At 43.0% G+C, this 14068-nt stretch overlaps 1 long non-coding RNA gene across 1 annotated transcript; it reads left to right on the top strand.

Annotated features, from left to right (window-relative positions):
- Positions 1-837: 837 nt before the first annotated feature.
- Positions 838-13848, top strand: LOC135982727 (uncharacterized). Its single transcript, XR_010600274.1, has 3 exons — positions 838-929; positions 1662-1796; positions 9867-13848. It is a non-coding gene; the product is annotated as an uncharacterized LOC135982727 (long non-coding RNA).
- The last annotated feature ends 220 nt before the right edge of the window (positions 13849-14068 follow it).

Here is a 14068-nt window from a genome sequence, read left to right as displayed (position 1 = left end):
GCACAAATATTATAAACAAATGACAAAAAATCTTTAATGGGCCTGTCACACTCAGGCAAAGTTTTAAAAGTATGAAAACCCAACTGAATTGTATGTATTTTTCCCATAGCTTCTTCCCCACTATTACTGTGTCCTGTGATATGTGTATAAATGGTACAGAGCTAATGTGACCAGGACAGTTTTCCATATAATGCCTTATGCCCCAGCAACTTATTGTGGAACACCTGAAATGTCTGAGTTTTTCATTTAATCGGTTTTGGGGGGGGGGGGGGGGGGGGGGGGGGGGAGGAAACTATAAAATGTTTGGCCAAGACATATTGCATTATTGAATAGAATTTCTTCTCTGTTTACCAGAAACAAACTGCAATGGTATGAGAGTTCAGGGTAATGAACAGTATTTGGAGTTAAACGAAAAAGGTGAATGAGTATCGATATTATTCAAAGCTGTGTTTTTTTGCTCTAAGTGAATGTTAATGACTCGCGGTCAGCATTTCGTGATAGACTCGTTCAGGCTTACTTGAAACAAAAAAAACCCAAACCCTGAACTCCAAAAAATATACACGCATTGTTACTGTCAGAAGTTGGCAGTAGCAATCCCAGCAGAAATTCTGGCACTGAAGTCAGTAATATCAATGGCAAAATTCCCTATGGGGCCAGGATTTTGCCAGGCATTCTTTTTAAAGTGAACTTTTTCCTGAATATTTTGCAATCCTAAAAAATGCTGTCTCAAACCCGTTTGTTGATTTTGAAATTATGGCCATCTTTTATAATGCTCTCTGTGGCCAGCTGGCTCCACCTCCCTGACTCATTCAGCGATGTCATCATCTAGCATTTGTGATTTCACAATCACTTTCATGGAACTGGATTGTGACTTGAATTCAAGAATCAGGCACGAGAAGGAAGCCGATTACACATTACAATTATGTAAGGTGAGCAGCAGCAGCTGTATGAATGGAAATAGAGGAAATCTACATGACAGTTAAATAAGGTTTTGGTAAAATATTTACAATTATTAATGTTAGTGTGTCTCTCATTAAATATAACTCATTGGAGAGCCAAATATCTGTATAACAAGAAATATTTCACTCATTAGCAAAGACGCTAAGAATCATGTTCATGTTATAATGAAAGTGTCTGACTGGAATACATGGCTGAAGGAATCGACAATGGGGTATAGAGACTTTCACTCTTAGGTTTCTGCTTTAAATCCAGTCCAGGAAAATGGTGACCAAAATTTGTTAATTTGCAAAAGCTGTTTGGTGGCCTTTGTGAAATGAGCTGGTTTCAATCTAGTTCCTCCTGGAACAGAAAACACCACCGTAAATGGTAATAATTAGTACCCAGGCCAGTGGACTCAGGGGAGAGGCCAAGGAATGAATGGGCACAGAGAATGAATGACCGTTTAGAGGTAGCCCATCCTGGTTAGAGTTGGGGTGGATTGGTGGGGCAATAGGAGGAAATTTGCACTTCAGTGAAAATGGCTTTTGAGTAATTATAATGGACAAAATTTATTTGTGACCATTCTTCTGATAATTCCCTAGTCTTCATATATGTAACCACTGGAAAATTGAAGGGGAAAGGAATGAAGTCTAATGTCCAACTTCTAACACATTTTAACATTAACTCTTCACTGCTTGAAATCCTATCTTTTTTTTTGCTAGGAATGTTACTCACATGTTTGAGGCTTAAATAGGGCGTGAAGAAGAATTGCAGGATTGAATGGAGTCAAAGAGAGGATTTTTCATGCTTCAGAGGACAACACAAGACTCCTGAGGGAAGATGGTTCTACTTTCCTTGTAAGTATTTTGGTTGTGAACATTCTGTGTGTTCTGGCAATGTTCCTTTCTCTTCCTCTGTTTGCGTATCTGGACACTACCAGGACTTCTGCAGGTCGAGGGATTGTTTACTTTCAGTGGCACACTAAACATTATACTGAGCACAATTTACTAGTATTGATGGGAGCGCAGGGGAGCAGAGAAAGGGAGGTGAAGGGACAGAGAGGAGGAAAGGAGAGGGAGAGTCAGGGCCGCCGAGAGCGGGTTCGGGCCCCAGTGAAAAATTTTTATCGGGCCCCCCAGCAAGGGCAGACAGGCTAAACAGGGCCGACGAGGGGGGAAAGCCGGGCCCCGGGCCCCCTTCTGGACCGCCGGGCCCCGGTAATTTGTACTGTTCCCCCCCCCCTCGTCGGCCCTGGGGAGAGGTTCTGAGGTGGAAAGAAAGGTTGAGAAGAAAAGGTGGAGACAGAGATAGAGAGAAAGCAAACAAGAAAGAAAGGAGGAGACAGGAAAAGGTGTGGACAGAAAATAGGAAAGGGGAGAAGAAGAGTGAACAGTAATTTGAAGGAGAAGGCAGAAGAGGCTGGAGGGAAAGAAAGGGGGAGTCACAGAGGGGTAGAGGACCAGGAGGTATGGAGATGAAGAGTTAAACATGACTCCTAATCGAGTTCCTTTTCACATTAATGCTGCTTTTCAAATGGAAATAGTGGGGTCAGCGGCACAGGGCTGATGCGGCTGTTGGACAATGGCGCAGTTAGCTCTGCTCAGAGCAAGTGACAAAGAGAGAGCGAGAGAGAAGAGAAGATGTTTGCTGGAAAAGCCCCCATTCTTCACCAGGAGGTTGACGACATGCTACTGTTGTTTCCCCCGGCTCCTGTTGGGAGGGGGTGGGATGAGGTCTTGCCTGAGCTCCAGTTCACTTTGCAGGCTGTAGTCGGGCTTGTCACAGAGGGCCCTTAGGGCACTAAAACTGGCTCAAAGAATGTGAACAAGATTGGGGTGTGGGGGGTGGGGGGAGCCAAAAGATTTCAACACAAATAATCTTCAAGGAGTGTTCGGTAAACAAAAAGGACGGCAGCACGCCAGGAGCACCTGCCTCTCACTGCATTGACATTAATTGTTTGGGGAAGAAGAAAAAAAATTCCCTTTGTTCTGTGTGTGTATATTTGTGTGTGTGTGTGTGAGAGAGAGAGAGAGAGAGAGAGACAGAGTCGAAGGGGGATTGGCTGCAGTGATAGAACAGCATAGTGTAGGGCAGCTCCAATTTTCACTTGGTCCTTTATTCAATGGCCAAAGCACAGTCCTCACTGCCTAGTTAGAGGTGCCAGCAAAGTACAGCCTTGATACAGATACCATCCTGAATGCACTGCTATGGTTATACTGGATTCTTATGTATTATAGTAATATCTATAGGTCCCAACTAAGATCACTAGGTGCTGTTATCCTAAGTGCTGTTGCACATGTATTAGTGGACAGTCCCAGTCTGAAGAATTACAATCTAAATAGATAAGACAGGCAGAGGAAGCATTATTATCCCCATTTTATAGAGGGTGAACTAAGGCTCATAGATTAAGTTACTTGCTGAAATAATTCTGTGGCAGAAACAAAAATTGAACCCAGATATCCCGAGTGCCAGTCCAGTGCCTTTAAAAGGTATGGGATAATCTGGTCACAGGCAAAGTTTCTTCCTTATCCCCTTTACTTAAATATTGGATTATGTCCAAAAATATGAGGTTTTATTACCCTTTCCAAACTCTTTTCAATCCCGACTAGTATCACTCTGGATAGTCTTGTTATCTGTAAAAATGTCTAATCCTTTTTTGAACCCTGCTAAACTCTTGGCCTCAATGATATCATGTGGCAATGAGTTCCACAGGCTACATGTGAGACTTTTCCTATAATTGTGCTGGAAATAAAATAGTTGGAGAGTCCCTACATCTCAAAAATAAGTGAAGAGGAGTTAGCCCAAGGGAGAACAAATCCAGTGACAACCACAAGGCTTATCAGCTCATTCTTTAGGGTTCTATCTGACTGGGGAATGCACTTTTCAGTGACCCATATAGAATGCAAATGGGATTTTCAGATATTGATCATTCTGCTCCAGGTTTCATCTGCCCACCTTTTTGGAGGATAGCAAGTTTCCTTCAACTCTCTGGAGCTCCACGCTGAGCAACATTAGCCATCAAGAATTTCAATAGCACATATTGGCCAGTTAGTGTTTGGATACTCATCAAAACCTGGCACAATTTCTCTCTTTATCTCCAGGGTATGTAAGAAGATCCTGCCCACAGTGGGATCAGAAACATGATAGCTTACATCTGCATTTGAACATAGCTGTTTGCCGGTTAATGTGATTCTAAAGAAATTCTCTCAGACTAAAAACAATTCTCCTGGCCACCCTGGTCATGGAATCAGTTTTAACCTTGTTGATAGCATGTGTGTTTATAGACACACTTACAGGTAGGATCTTTTTCCAGTGTGGGCAGGGCATAAATCATCCTGTGGAGATAACTCTTTGGCAGCCTTTCCGAGAGCCAGCTATGCACAGCAAGGCTGAGATACTGTATCTGCTCAGGGAATGGGGCCTAAGGGCTTTGATATAATGAAAGAGGCTGCTGTAAATCAAGGGGTGAGGGTGGGGAAGGGCAGAAGGACTCCCATCCCTGTAATTAATACCTCGGGCTCTGATCATCTGTGATGCGCTTTTCCGGGAGGGATGAGCGCATCCACATTTCTTCACTCCAAGATTGAAACCCTGAGGGCCCCAACAATGCATGGCCCTCCCAAGCCATAATAATTTGGGAGCTGCTTTTCCTGCTGGCTATATCTTGAATCACTCTGAAGGCTAGCCATGAAAGGTCATCCACCTATGCGGGTCTACAGAGGATGGTGATTTTTGAGACTTCAGGATGGTGCTGCTGCTGATGATGTCATAGGCTGCATTAGGAGACAACAGCCCTTTCCACATAAGTGGATCCCTGATATGCAAGCAGATTTGGCTTTTTGTATGTGTGTGTGAGGCAATTCTTGAAATCAGTCGTTTTTCCTTCTGCTATCTCATCCGGCACCCAACTATTCCAAGCTGCTCAGAAAGAGTACGTGAAAGTGAAGTGGAATCGAGCAGTGACCACCTCTGTTGAATGATGGAGGTCTGCAGGTGGGATCATGCTTTGCCAAAGAAATTAGTTGCTTTAGAAAAGGCTCCCTCAATGATAACAGGGTGAAGTCAAACAAGGTATGTCTCATTAGATGATGATGGTCCATTTGGAAAGGTTCCAATGGAGAGCAGGTTTGGAGAGGGGATTCCAATGGACAATAAAATAATGGCATTCTTGTACCACTTTGCACCTAGCCATCTCAAAGTGCCCCACAAAGATGGTTAAGTACCATTGTACTCATTTTGCAGGAGGGGAAATTGAGTCACAGAGGAGGTTATGTGACTTGCCCAAGGTTACGTGGTGAGTCAATGGCTGAAATTACACTAGAACCCAGGTCTCCTGACTTGCAAACTGGTTTCCCATCCACCACACTGCAAAATTAAACCATATTCTAACTCTGAACATATTCCCATGGAAAATACCTAGGTTTACGGAGAGCTGACAACACAACCCAGCAGACAGAGCTTCCTCATAAGGCACACCAAGGCTTCCTACAGAACGTGAATAGCATTGGGCAGGTAGAGCGTCTGTGGGTAGCTACTCTGTGTAGCAGATTCAGAAATCATCCAACAATGATTATAGGCCATTCAGCTGCTGGAAATGTAGCTCCTTTGATTTTAATGGAATAGTGCTGATTTACGCTAACTGAAGAGTTGGCCTTGTGTGTTGCAGGCCTTCAGGAGGCTAGGCCGAGTCTACGCTTATAAGTTTTGCCAATATAGCTATATACTGCCAGCTATAGCTATACTGGTAAACCCCTGCTAGTGTAGATTCATCTTATACTAACTAAAATGCCAGAATAGATTATACCAGTTCTGTGAACAAAATAAGCTATGCTAACAAAAACACTTTTATGTTACACTAGAACCCAGGTCTCCTGACTTGCAAACTGGTTTCCCATCCAGTTTTTTTGCTGGCATAAGTAGGGCTTTTGCCAGCATCGCTTTGTCATTTCAAAGGAAATCACGCCCCTAACTGACATTGCAACAACAAAACTTTATGGGGGATACCTAGCCTTGCATAGAATCACAGACCTTAGAGATGCGAAGAGAGCTGCCAAAGGAAAATACAGTAGAACCTCAGAGTCATGAACACCTCGGGAATGGAGGTTGTTCAGAAATCTGAAATGTTCATAACTCTGAACAGAACATGATGGTGGTTCTTTCAAAAGTTTACAACTGAACGTTGACTTAATACAGCTTTGAAACTTTACTATGCAGAAGAAAAATGCTGCTTTCCCTTTATTTTTTTAGTAGGTTATGTTTAACATGGTACTGTACTGTATTTGCTTTTTTGTTGTTGCTGCTGCTGCTGCCTGATTGCATACTTCCAGTTCCAAATGAGGTGTGGGGTTGACTGGTCAATTTGTAACTCTGGTGTTTGTAACTCTGAGGTTCTACTGTGTGGCTGAAACTAAATGTATCCTGTCCCTTTCTTTGAACAAACTCCCAGGATTTAATGACCAACTTCCTTATTACTCACTTCTCTTTCACCTGGTCTGTATTTTGGCTGAAAAGACATACTCTAAACTCCCCCTTCCCTTGCCATCTTTACCCCCTCTTCATGCTTGGGATCCTCTTAAGTCTTCTTTTGTTGGTTTATTCCCTAGTCTGCTTGAACTTTAATCTTATCTGATGGCACTCTGCACATCCTTGTAATGCCTTTCTCTTCTTTCTTACTTTTCCTTCAATAGTTACCTTTCCTACCACATATTCTGGGGTTATATGCTCCAAAGGGAATTGCATACCCCCTGCATCGCCCCACAAAAAGCAATCAGGGCTAGCTGGAAACTGCTAGAGAATGTGTGCCCTGCAACCAGATCTTCTAGGTTAATGGAGAGTGGTGTGGCCTGCTGAAGATTTGAGAGGAGATGAAGGGCTCTTGCAGAGTCTCTTAAAGGGTTGCAAGGAGGAAGAAAGATGTGGCCATATTAGGGTCAGCCCATCTCTCTGCTCCAAAGGAAAAGATTCTTCTAATGATACTTTCAACTCAGGGTATGGCTACATTGCAAAAGAGGGGTGTGCTCTTAACTCAGGTTAGCTAACTCAGCTGAAAATATTAGTGATGATATTGCTTCTTGGCTTTTAACTCAAGTTAGCAGCTCTATTTAACCCCAGATCCCTCTGTAGGCTTTAATTCAAACAGCCAAGCCGAGTTAAACCTGAATTGTCATGACTTCACTGCTGTTTTAACCCGAGTTAGCTAGCTAATCAAAGTTCAGGGAATCTCACAAGAACAGATTCTCACTTAATTTCTAAAGTAAAGAATTTGCTTATTGAATAAAGCTCAGAAATGAAACAACAGACCTTTAGGAGTCTGCATGTCATTAGTGTCCACCAGCCCTGAATTCAGTGGAGGAATTCTAATCATCTCTCTAGAGCTTCCAAGACTCAGATGTGGGACACAAGGTGGGCAAAGACCCAAGAGAGAAGCTAGTGGGAAAATTATAAGGGAACCGGAAGATTAACATGATGAGAGACTCATTTTTGTAGCATTAAATTACATTCTTTATAGATTCATTTTCACAATTCAGCATTGCTGGTTAAAATAATTTGCAACCAAGTGGGATGTCCCTAGGTCTATGTGAGGGGGAGATGAATTCTGCTACAAAATGAGTGATGTCTGTGTGGAGGGAGAGATGTTTGAGAGATATGGTCTATGATCTCCATTTTCTTGGGTTTGGCATGCACCCTGTAAAGTGAGGCTAGTCTGCAGGATGTAAAAGAAACAAAGAAATTCCAAATTCACTCTTTATAATGAAACCTCCTGGAATGCCCTGAGTCATAATGGCAAATTGAGAGCAGTGAACAGGACTCAATGAACAGGGCACCAGAATGGTCCTAAGGAGAACTGGGCTCTGCTGCTGGCTCTGCCATTAACTTCCTGTGTTACCTTGAGCAACTTGAAAAACCTCTCTGTGCCTCAATTTTGCCATGTGTAATAATGGAGGAATCCCCATTTGTAAAGTGCCTTATGATCTAGGGATTAGAAGTGCTGCCTAGGCACTAAAGGGGATGATAGAACATGATCTCTGACTAGCTGGGTAATGGCCACACATCGCCACTATACCCTTATATTTTTCATCCCACATCACACCTTAGATTCTTACATCTAAAAATTCTCAGTATAATTCATAAAAGAGTTCCCTTAGGACATCTTGGATCCTCCAGCTAAAGTCTGCAGAATGACAGTCAGGACCCATAGGAATCTGCAGGTCCATTGCAGTGAACGGTTCTAATGGAACCCCCTGGCAGAAAATTGTAGATTCAATAGCCAATGTGTGTAGCAAGCCCCTCTCAATCCTCCAGAATCACTGCTTCTGCCTCGGAAGGATTCTACAGCTGGGCCTGATTCCACAGAATTTGCTGTGGCTACAGAATTACAAACCACTATGGGCTTGTTGTCAATCTATAGTTTACACTGGAGACACTTGGGAAATCCCAGTGAATTCATGTGGGTCACTCCCTGATTGCTCAGAGTTGTGAAATGCATTCCCCATTAAATCCATCCTTCCTGCAATCCCCCTTTTCTCTTACTCCAGGTGTCCACTCTTCCGCCACAAGGTGAGGAGTGTGGAATGAGCTCATGGGAGTACACTGGTGCCCTAATGTGTTATAATAAAACTGCAGACATCATACAAACATCATAACACGAACCAGCCAGCTCCTTTGCAGCCCAACTGCAGTTTGATGCCATGTCCTACGACCCCCCCCCCCAGTTTAACCATTAACAGGCTGGCTAGCCCCATGGAGACAATGGTCTGTTTGTTTAGCGCCAAGAGCTAGAAAGGAGCTCCTATCAGGGGCCCTGGCAGATTTATCAAAGCTAAGTGATTAGCTCTATTAGAGAAGGGATTTGTGTAAACAAAAAGACAGGTGCAAAGAGACTATTCCAGCTGGCAAAGGCTTCATAGAGCTTTCAGCGTTTCAGTGGCAATAAAACTTCTTCCAGGAAACAGAATCAAACTGGAGAGAGAGCATGTATATTTTTAACTCATTAGCTCTGACCTTCCTATTGTTCATCCATTCTCTGTGGGATCAGCTTCCCCTCCCAGGCTGTCTCTCGTTTGGAGGAATGTGACTTTTTATTAACCCCCACATTCCTCATTGTTCCCCACAAGGAGGCAGGTGTCCCTAAATCCACAGCGCTCCCCTTTGTCCCATACTTGGAAGGGGGCTGTCCTCCCTTCATACCTCTCATCCCCCAGTACTTCCCTTCCCTCCGTTCCACACTGGGAGGGGGAGTTGTCGTCATATTCCTTACCCTCAGAACTCCCTCCTGTATCACTTTGGAAGGGGCCTTCTGTCACAACTTTAACCTCATAACTGCATCTGCTCCACAATGGGAAGATTTTTTTTCTGTACCACTAACCTTTTGCTTCCTCACATCCTACCAAATCTTCCCTATTTTATGTTGGAAAGGGATCTTTCTCTCTGTCAATACCTTCTGAATGCATCCCCCTTCTTGACGTCATAACAGTAATGGCAACCTCATAACTTGAACAAAGACATCTACAGGAGGGCTACTTGGGATTTGCTTCACCTGTTGAATATTTATGCAATTAAGTGGCTTGTTCACTTAAGGCCAGTGGGAATCATCTGTGCTTTCCTCATGGAAATATAGGTCTGCATATCCTTCAGGAAGGTGAAATAGGACTTCCATGGAAAGCCCCAGGACTTTGACCTATCAGGGGAGCCCTCTCTGCATCCGGAATGATTACATGAAACCTGATTAAGATCAGAAATATGGCCCTTTCTTACTCCCTGTGTGTTGTTCAGTAAGATCTACTAACCAAAGCAAGACCTCTCGCCTGCTAACAACTCTGCAGAGCAAACCACATCTGTGGAAATGAAGGTCGAATTCTATTCTTCCTCATGCATTGGGATCAAAAATGTCACCTGAATTCTGATTGTAAAACTCTTTGTTACTTCAGGAGATAATCGAAGAAGCAGGAGGAACCCAAGTCCTCAGCTATGTTTGCAGCACTGGCAGTGAGAAAGATAGCCCTTTGCCTTGGAAACTGAGTAACCTTGACATGGAAAATGATTGAGAGTGAAGAAAGACAGCTAAACTACACAACACTGTGTTTTTCTGTTTTGCAATAATATGCATGTTTTTCTGATTCTTGTAGTGCCTAGACTACTTCCCTTAATGGATGGCTTCATTATGGTAGCCATATGATGCATTTTCTCTGAGTGTAGCAGAACCTAAAAGGTATCTGTAAACCAATTTGTACAATTTTGGCAAAGGGGCAGATTTGGAAAGGTATTTAGGCACCCAAAGATGCCGAAAGGTGCTCAGTAGTATTTTCAAAAGCGCACAGCAACTAAGTGCTTTTGAAAATCCCACTAGGTGCCTAAATATCTGGCCTTATGTCTCTTTGCAATGCACTGAATGCTTCTCATATTGTTGATTTTTCTTTTCTACATGTTTGCCATGCAACAAATACTGTGTTATCCGACTCAGATTTACGCAATTTAACAGTTACACTTTAAACAATATTTGCCAGACATTTAACCACACAAAAGCATGGAATTTCCTTGTGTGTGTGTGTGTGTGTGTGTGTGTGTGTGTACTACTGGAGTAAGCAAGACGTGCACACTCACATATCTGAAGTAGGCACAGCATGGTGAATTAAAGGGTGGGGGAGATGCAGTTCTAAATTGGATTGATTTGGGTGAGTTTGAAATAACCTTGGTCTACACACAAAGTCGCACCATTTAACTAAAGATTTGGATCCTGCAGCCAATTTGTGTGTGGAGACTCTGCATGGGTTTACATTGGTTTAGCTTGTCCTTGTTAATTTGCAGGAACACCACATGGGACACTTATGGACAGATCTGCCCATTTATTTTGGTGCCTAAATGGGACCTGAGTTCCTTTGAAAATCTGGCCCTGATTGTGGCTGCTAAACTCTCTGGAGAATCTGGCCACCTATGTGCCAGAAGCCAGGTGTGAGACCAGCTGTTAACAAGGTAACCATGCAAACTCTTTCCTCATTGATCCCAATACTCCCCAACCCATTCTGCATAGCAATCCCCACTCCCACCAGCTCCCTCTCTTTTCTCCAGTCACATGTCTTCATGGGAAGAATTTTAAAGCTGAAGAAAACAACAAGCTTATCCACTGCGGGATTTGAATTCAAAACATACCTAACACCAATGGAGCTCTGATAGGAGGCACCTTTACATATAAAGGGGTAAACTGGTGGTGAATAGTCAGTATCTGTAATATGCTACCTTTATTAGATGGTGAGCATGGTGGAAGTGGTTAGAGAAAGTCAAAAGCCTACTTGCTGACCACAGTAGCTGGAATACTGATTGCACTTCTAGTTTCATGGCTGGCTGGCTGTACGTGTATGGAATACATGTGAGGCGGAGTGGTCACCTGGATGGAGATTTAGATTCTATTCCCAACTCTCCTGCTGGGTGACCTTGGGCAAGTCATTCCACTTCCCTGTGCTTCAGTTGTCCCATCTGTGAAATGGGGATGGTGATACTGGCCCCCTTTGTAAAGTGCTTTGAGATCTATGGATAAAAAGTGCTATATAAAGAGCATGTATGAGTTATTGTGATCCTGCTAGCTGCAGGGTGTGCTAACAGCTAACAGTGTTTTGATGCTGTTTGAAGTTAGTGTTTGTCTTTTAATGCCACTACAAAATAAATGCCTGGGGATACATTTTCAAAATGCAGGTGCTTAGGTTATGTCCACAAAATATGCACATCCAAAAAAAAAAAAGTTGTGTATTAAGAACTGGGACTCGTACACAGAAGTACTCTTTTCACATGAGAAATACAAATGCATGTTTCCATGTGCAATTACTTCTTTGCATAAGCACACACATTTTGTGGATTCAATTTAGGCTCCTGTGTTTACAGAAATGTTGTACCTAATATCTATTTATGAATCAGCTTGAGGCTGCTGCTCTACCAGGTTACTCTGTAGATGTCTTACTTTCAAAATGTGCTGTTTTGTTCAATATTAGTCTAGTGAAGGCTTCTTTCTTGCCATCCCCTCATCTCCCCCTCTTCCTCCCCACACCATATTTCCATTGGGGAGGCCCATAAGTTTTGTACGCATAGGTGAAGATAGCTGTGTAATCAGGTCTGTAACAGAGCAATGCAAGAACTATTAGTGCCACGGCAAGATGTATTCTCTACCTGCAAAATAAAAGGGTTAATGGTCACGCAGTCCAGAGCCTAGTGTTCTGGGTGGATGCTGACCTTAGAGGGCTTTGTGTTGTACACCTGGGGCTTGCTGGAATTGTTCTTATCTGCATTGGGAGAAAACCTCTCTGAATTGAAGATCACCCTCTAGTCTGTGATCTCTCTTACATTAGCTTCCTTAATTATGTTTTCACGTCCCTTTTTCCAAAGCTGCTAGGAGAGTTCTAAACCTGCTATTTCATGTCCTTCAGGCCCATTTCTTTGTCAGTTAATAGGATACGTGTGGGTAACAATGGCGCTGACTTTAGAACTGAGGAATCAGAGAGGCTGCTTTGTGAATTCTCTCCAGGCCTAAACTGATAGGGGATGTTGAACTGTTTCTCTGTCAGAATTGTGACTAAGGCCCCCACTCCCTCTAATTCCAACAGAAAACCCCCCTGCTGTTATGTCCACACTAATTAAGTACTATAGTTTCACATTTGGAACGGACTTCTCTGCTACGAGCAGCGCTCACCAATCCCTTGTTACAGCAGCTGTTTTATTGCTCTAGTGACACATGTTCTGTTCAAAGTGAGAAGGGCTCAGAATGTTCCCTCATCCCAGCAATCTGATTGGCTGAACCGCTCGCCTTCAGTGCTATAAAAAAGTACCTGCATTCTAAGATAAGTCAAACACACATGTAACTCCCTACGTCGTACGTCCCCCCCGCCCCTCGCAACACACACACCTTGTTGGTTTATGACCGTTTGCCATTATTTATCTTAACTGAAAATTGGGCAGTAACAAAAGGTGTATGTGTGTGTGTGTGTGTGTGTTTGTGTGTGTAAGAAACCAAACACTCAATTGGCAGGGCTGAAGTTGGAACCACAACCCATTGGTTCACCAGCTGCTTCTGTTTCCTAGTCCTGCTCTTTCTCCTTCAGCTGCGTTCATGTTTATGCACTTACTCTACCCAAAGAGGCTTGCACACATAAGTCTCATACTTGCATCCCTCTGCACAGTTGCACACCAGCCCTCTCTCCGTCACACACTTATAATCACCTACAGAAACATGCTCCAACATACATACTAATTCATATGACCGCAGTCCCACAAATATACTCCTCTACATGCTCTCTCTCACATGCACACATAACAACCATCTACACAAACACTCACACAACCATCCTCTCTCCTACACCTACTCCTTTGCAGCCACATACTCATACCCTACCATACAAACTTCCCTCCAGTACAAAACCAATCACACACAAAATCTACTCAAGCAGCACATGCTTACTCATGTACCTTGCTATGCCAAGCCGTTACTGTATTCTTGTATAATCATTTCTGTTTTACTATTATCACATAATTTGCATAGACAATGAGGGGGACTTGTTCCACTTTATCTCACCTGATACTATACAGCTGTTTAAAACAGAAGGCTCAAAAGGGCTCTGTTCCTTCATTAAGGTGCAAGAGAAATAATGCATTTTCACTCCCCTTAATGCAAAAGCATGTGTTCTCTGCAGTGATGGCAGAATAGATTCATCAGAGTGACGTGTGTGCCATAAGGAACTTCATTTATTCCTCTTCCTAAGGATTAATATTGGATCTGGGCAAAAGAGGAGGGAAAAATATACTCATGAAAATTCATGCAATTATTGTTTGGCTAGTAATTTCTCAGAATTCTGCTGCTGAATAAGGAGGAAGTGGAGATACTGCTGCCTGGAAGGCATGTGGCCTAGTGGCTTAAACATGGGGCTAGGATCCAGGAGACTTGCATTCTAACCCTAGTTTCAATCCTGCTGTGCTATTTTGTGACCATCACAAAGGAAATTCAATAAAACTCGCTATGTTAAAGCAATGTCTTGAAACACAGAATTGTGATTCCATAACAACCTTAACTCCCTCCTGCCTATACCTTACAATAAGACCTTTCATTGTATGATCACACAAAATGTAGGTCCTCAACTCATGGAGCCAGTGT

Source organism: Chrysemys picta, chromosome 4 (assembly GCF_011386835.1).
Source record: "Chrysemys picta bellii isolate R12L10 chromosome 4, ASM1138683v2, whole genome shotgun sequence".
Taxonomy (NCBI): Eukaryota; Metazoa; Chordata; order Testudines; family Emydidae; genus Chrysemys; species Chrysemys picta.
Note: the sequence above shows the minus strand (reverse complement) of the source record. Positions and strands in the feature narration are given on the sequence as shown.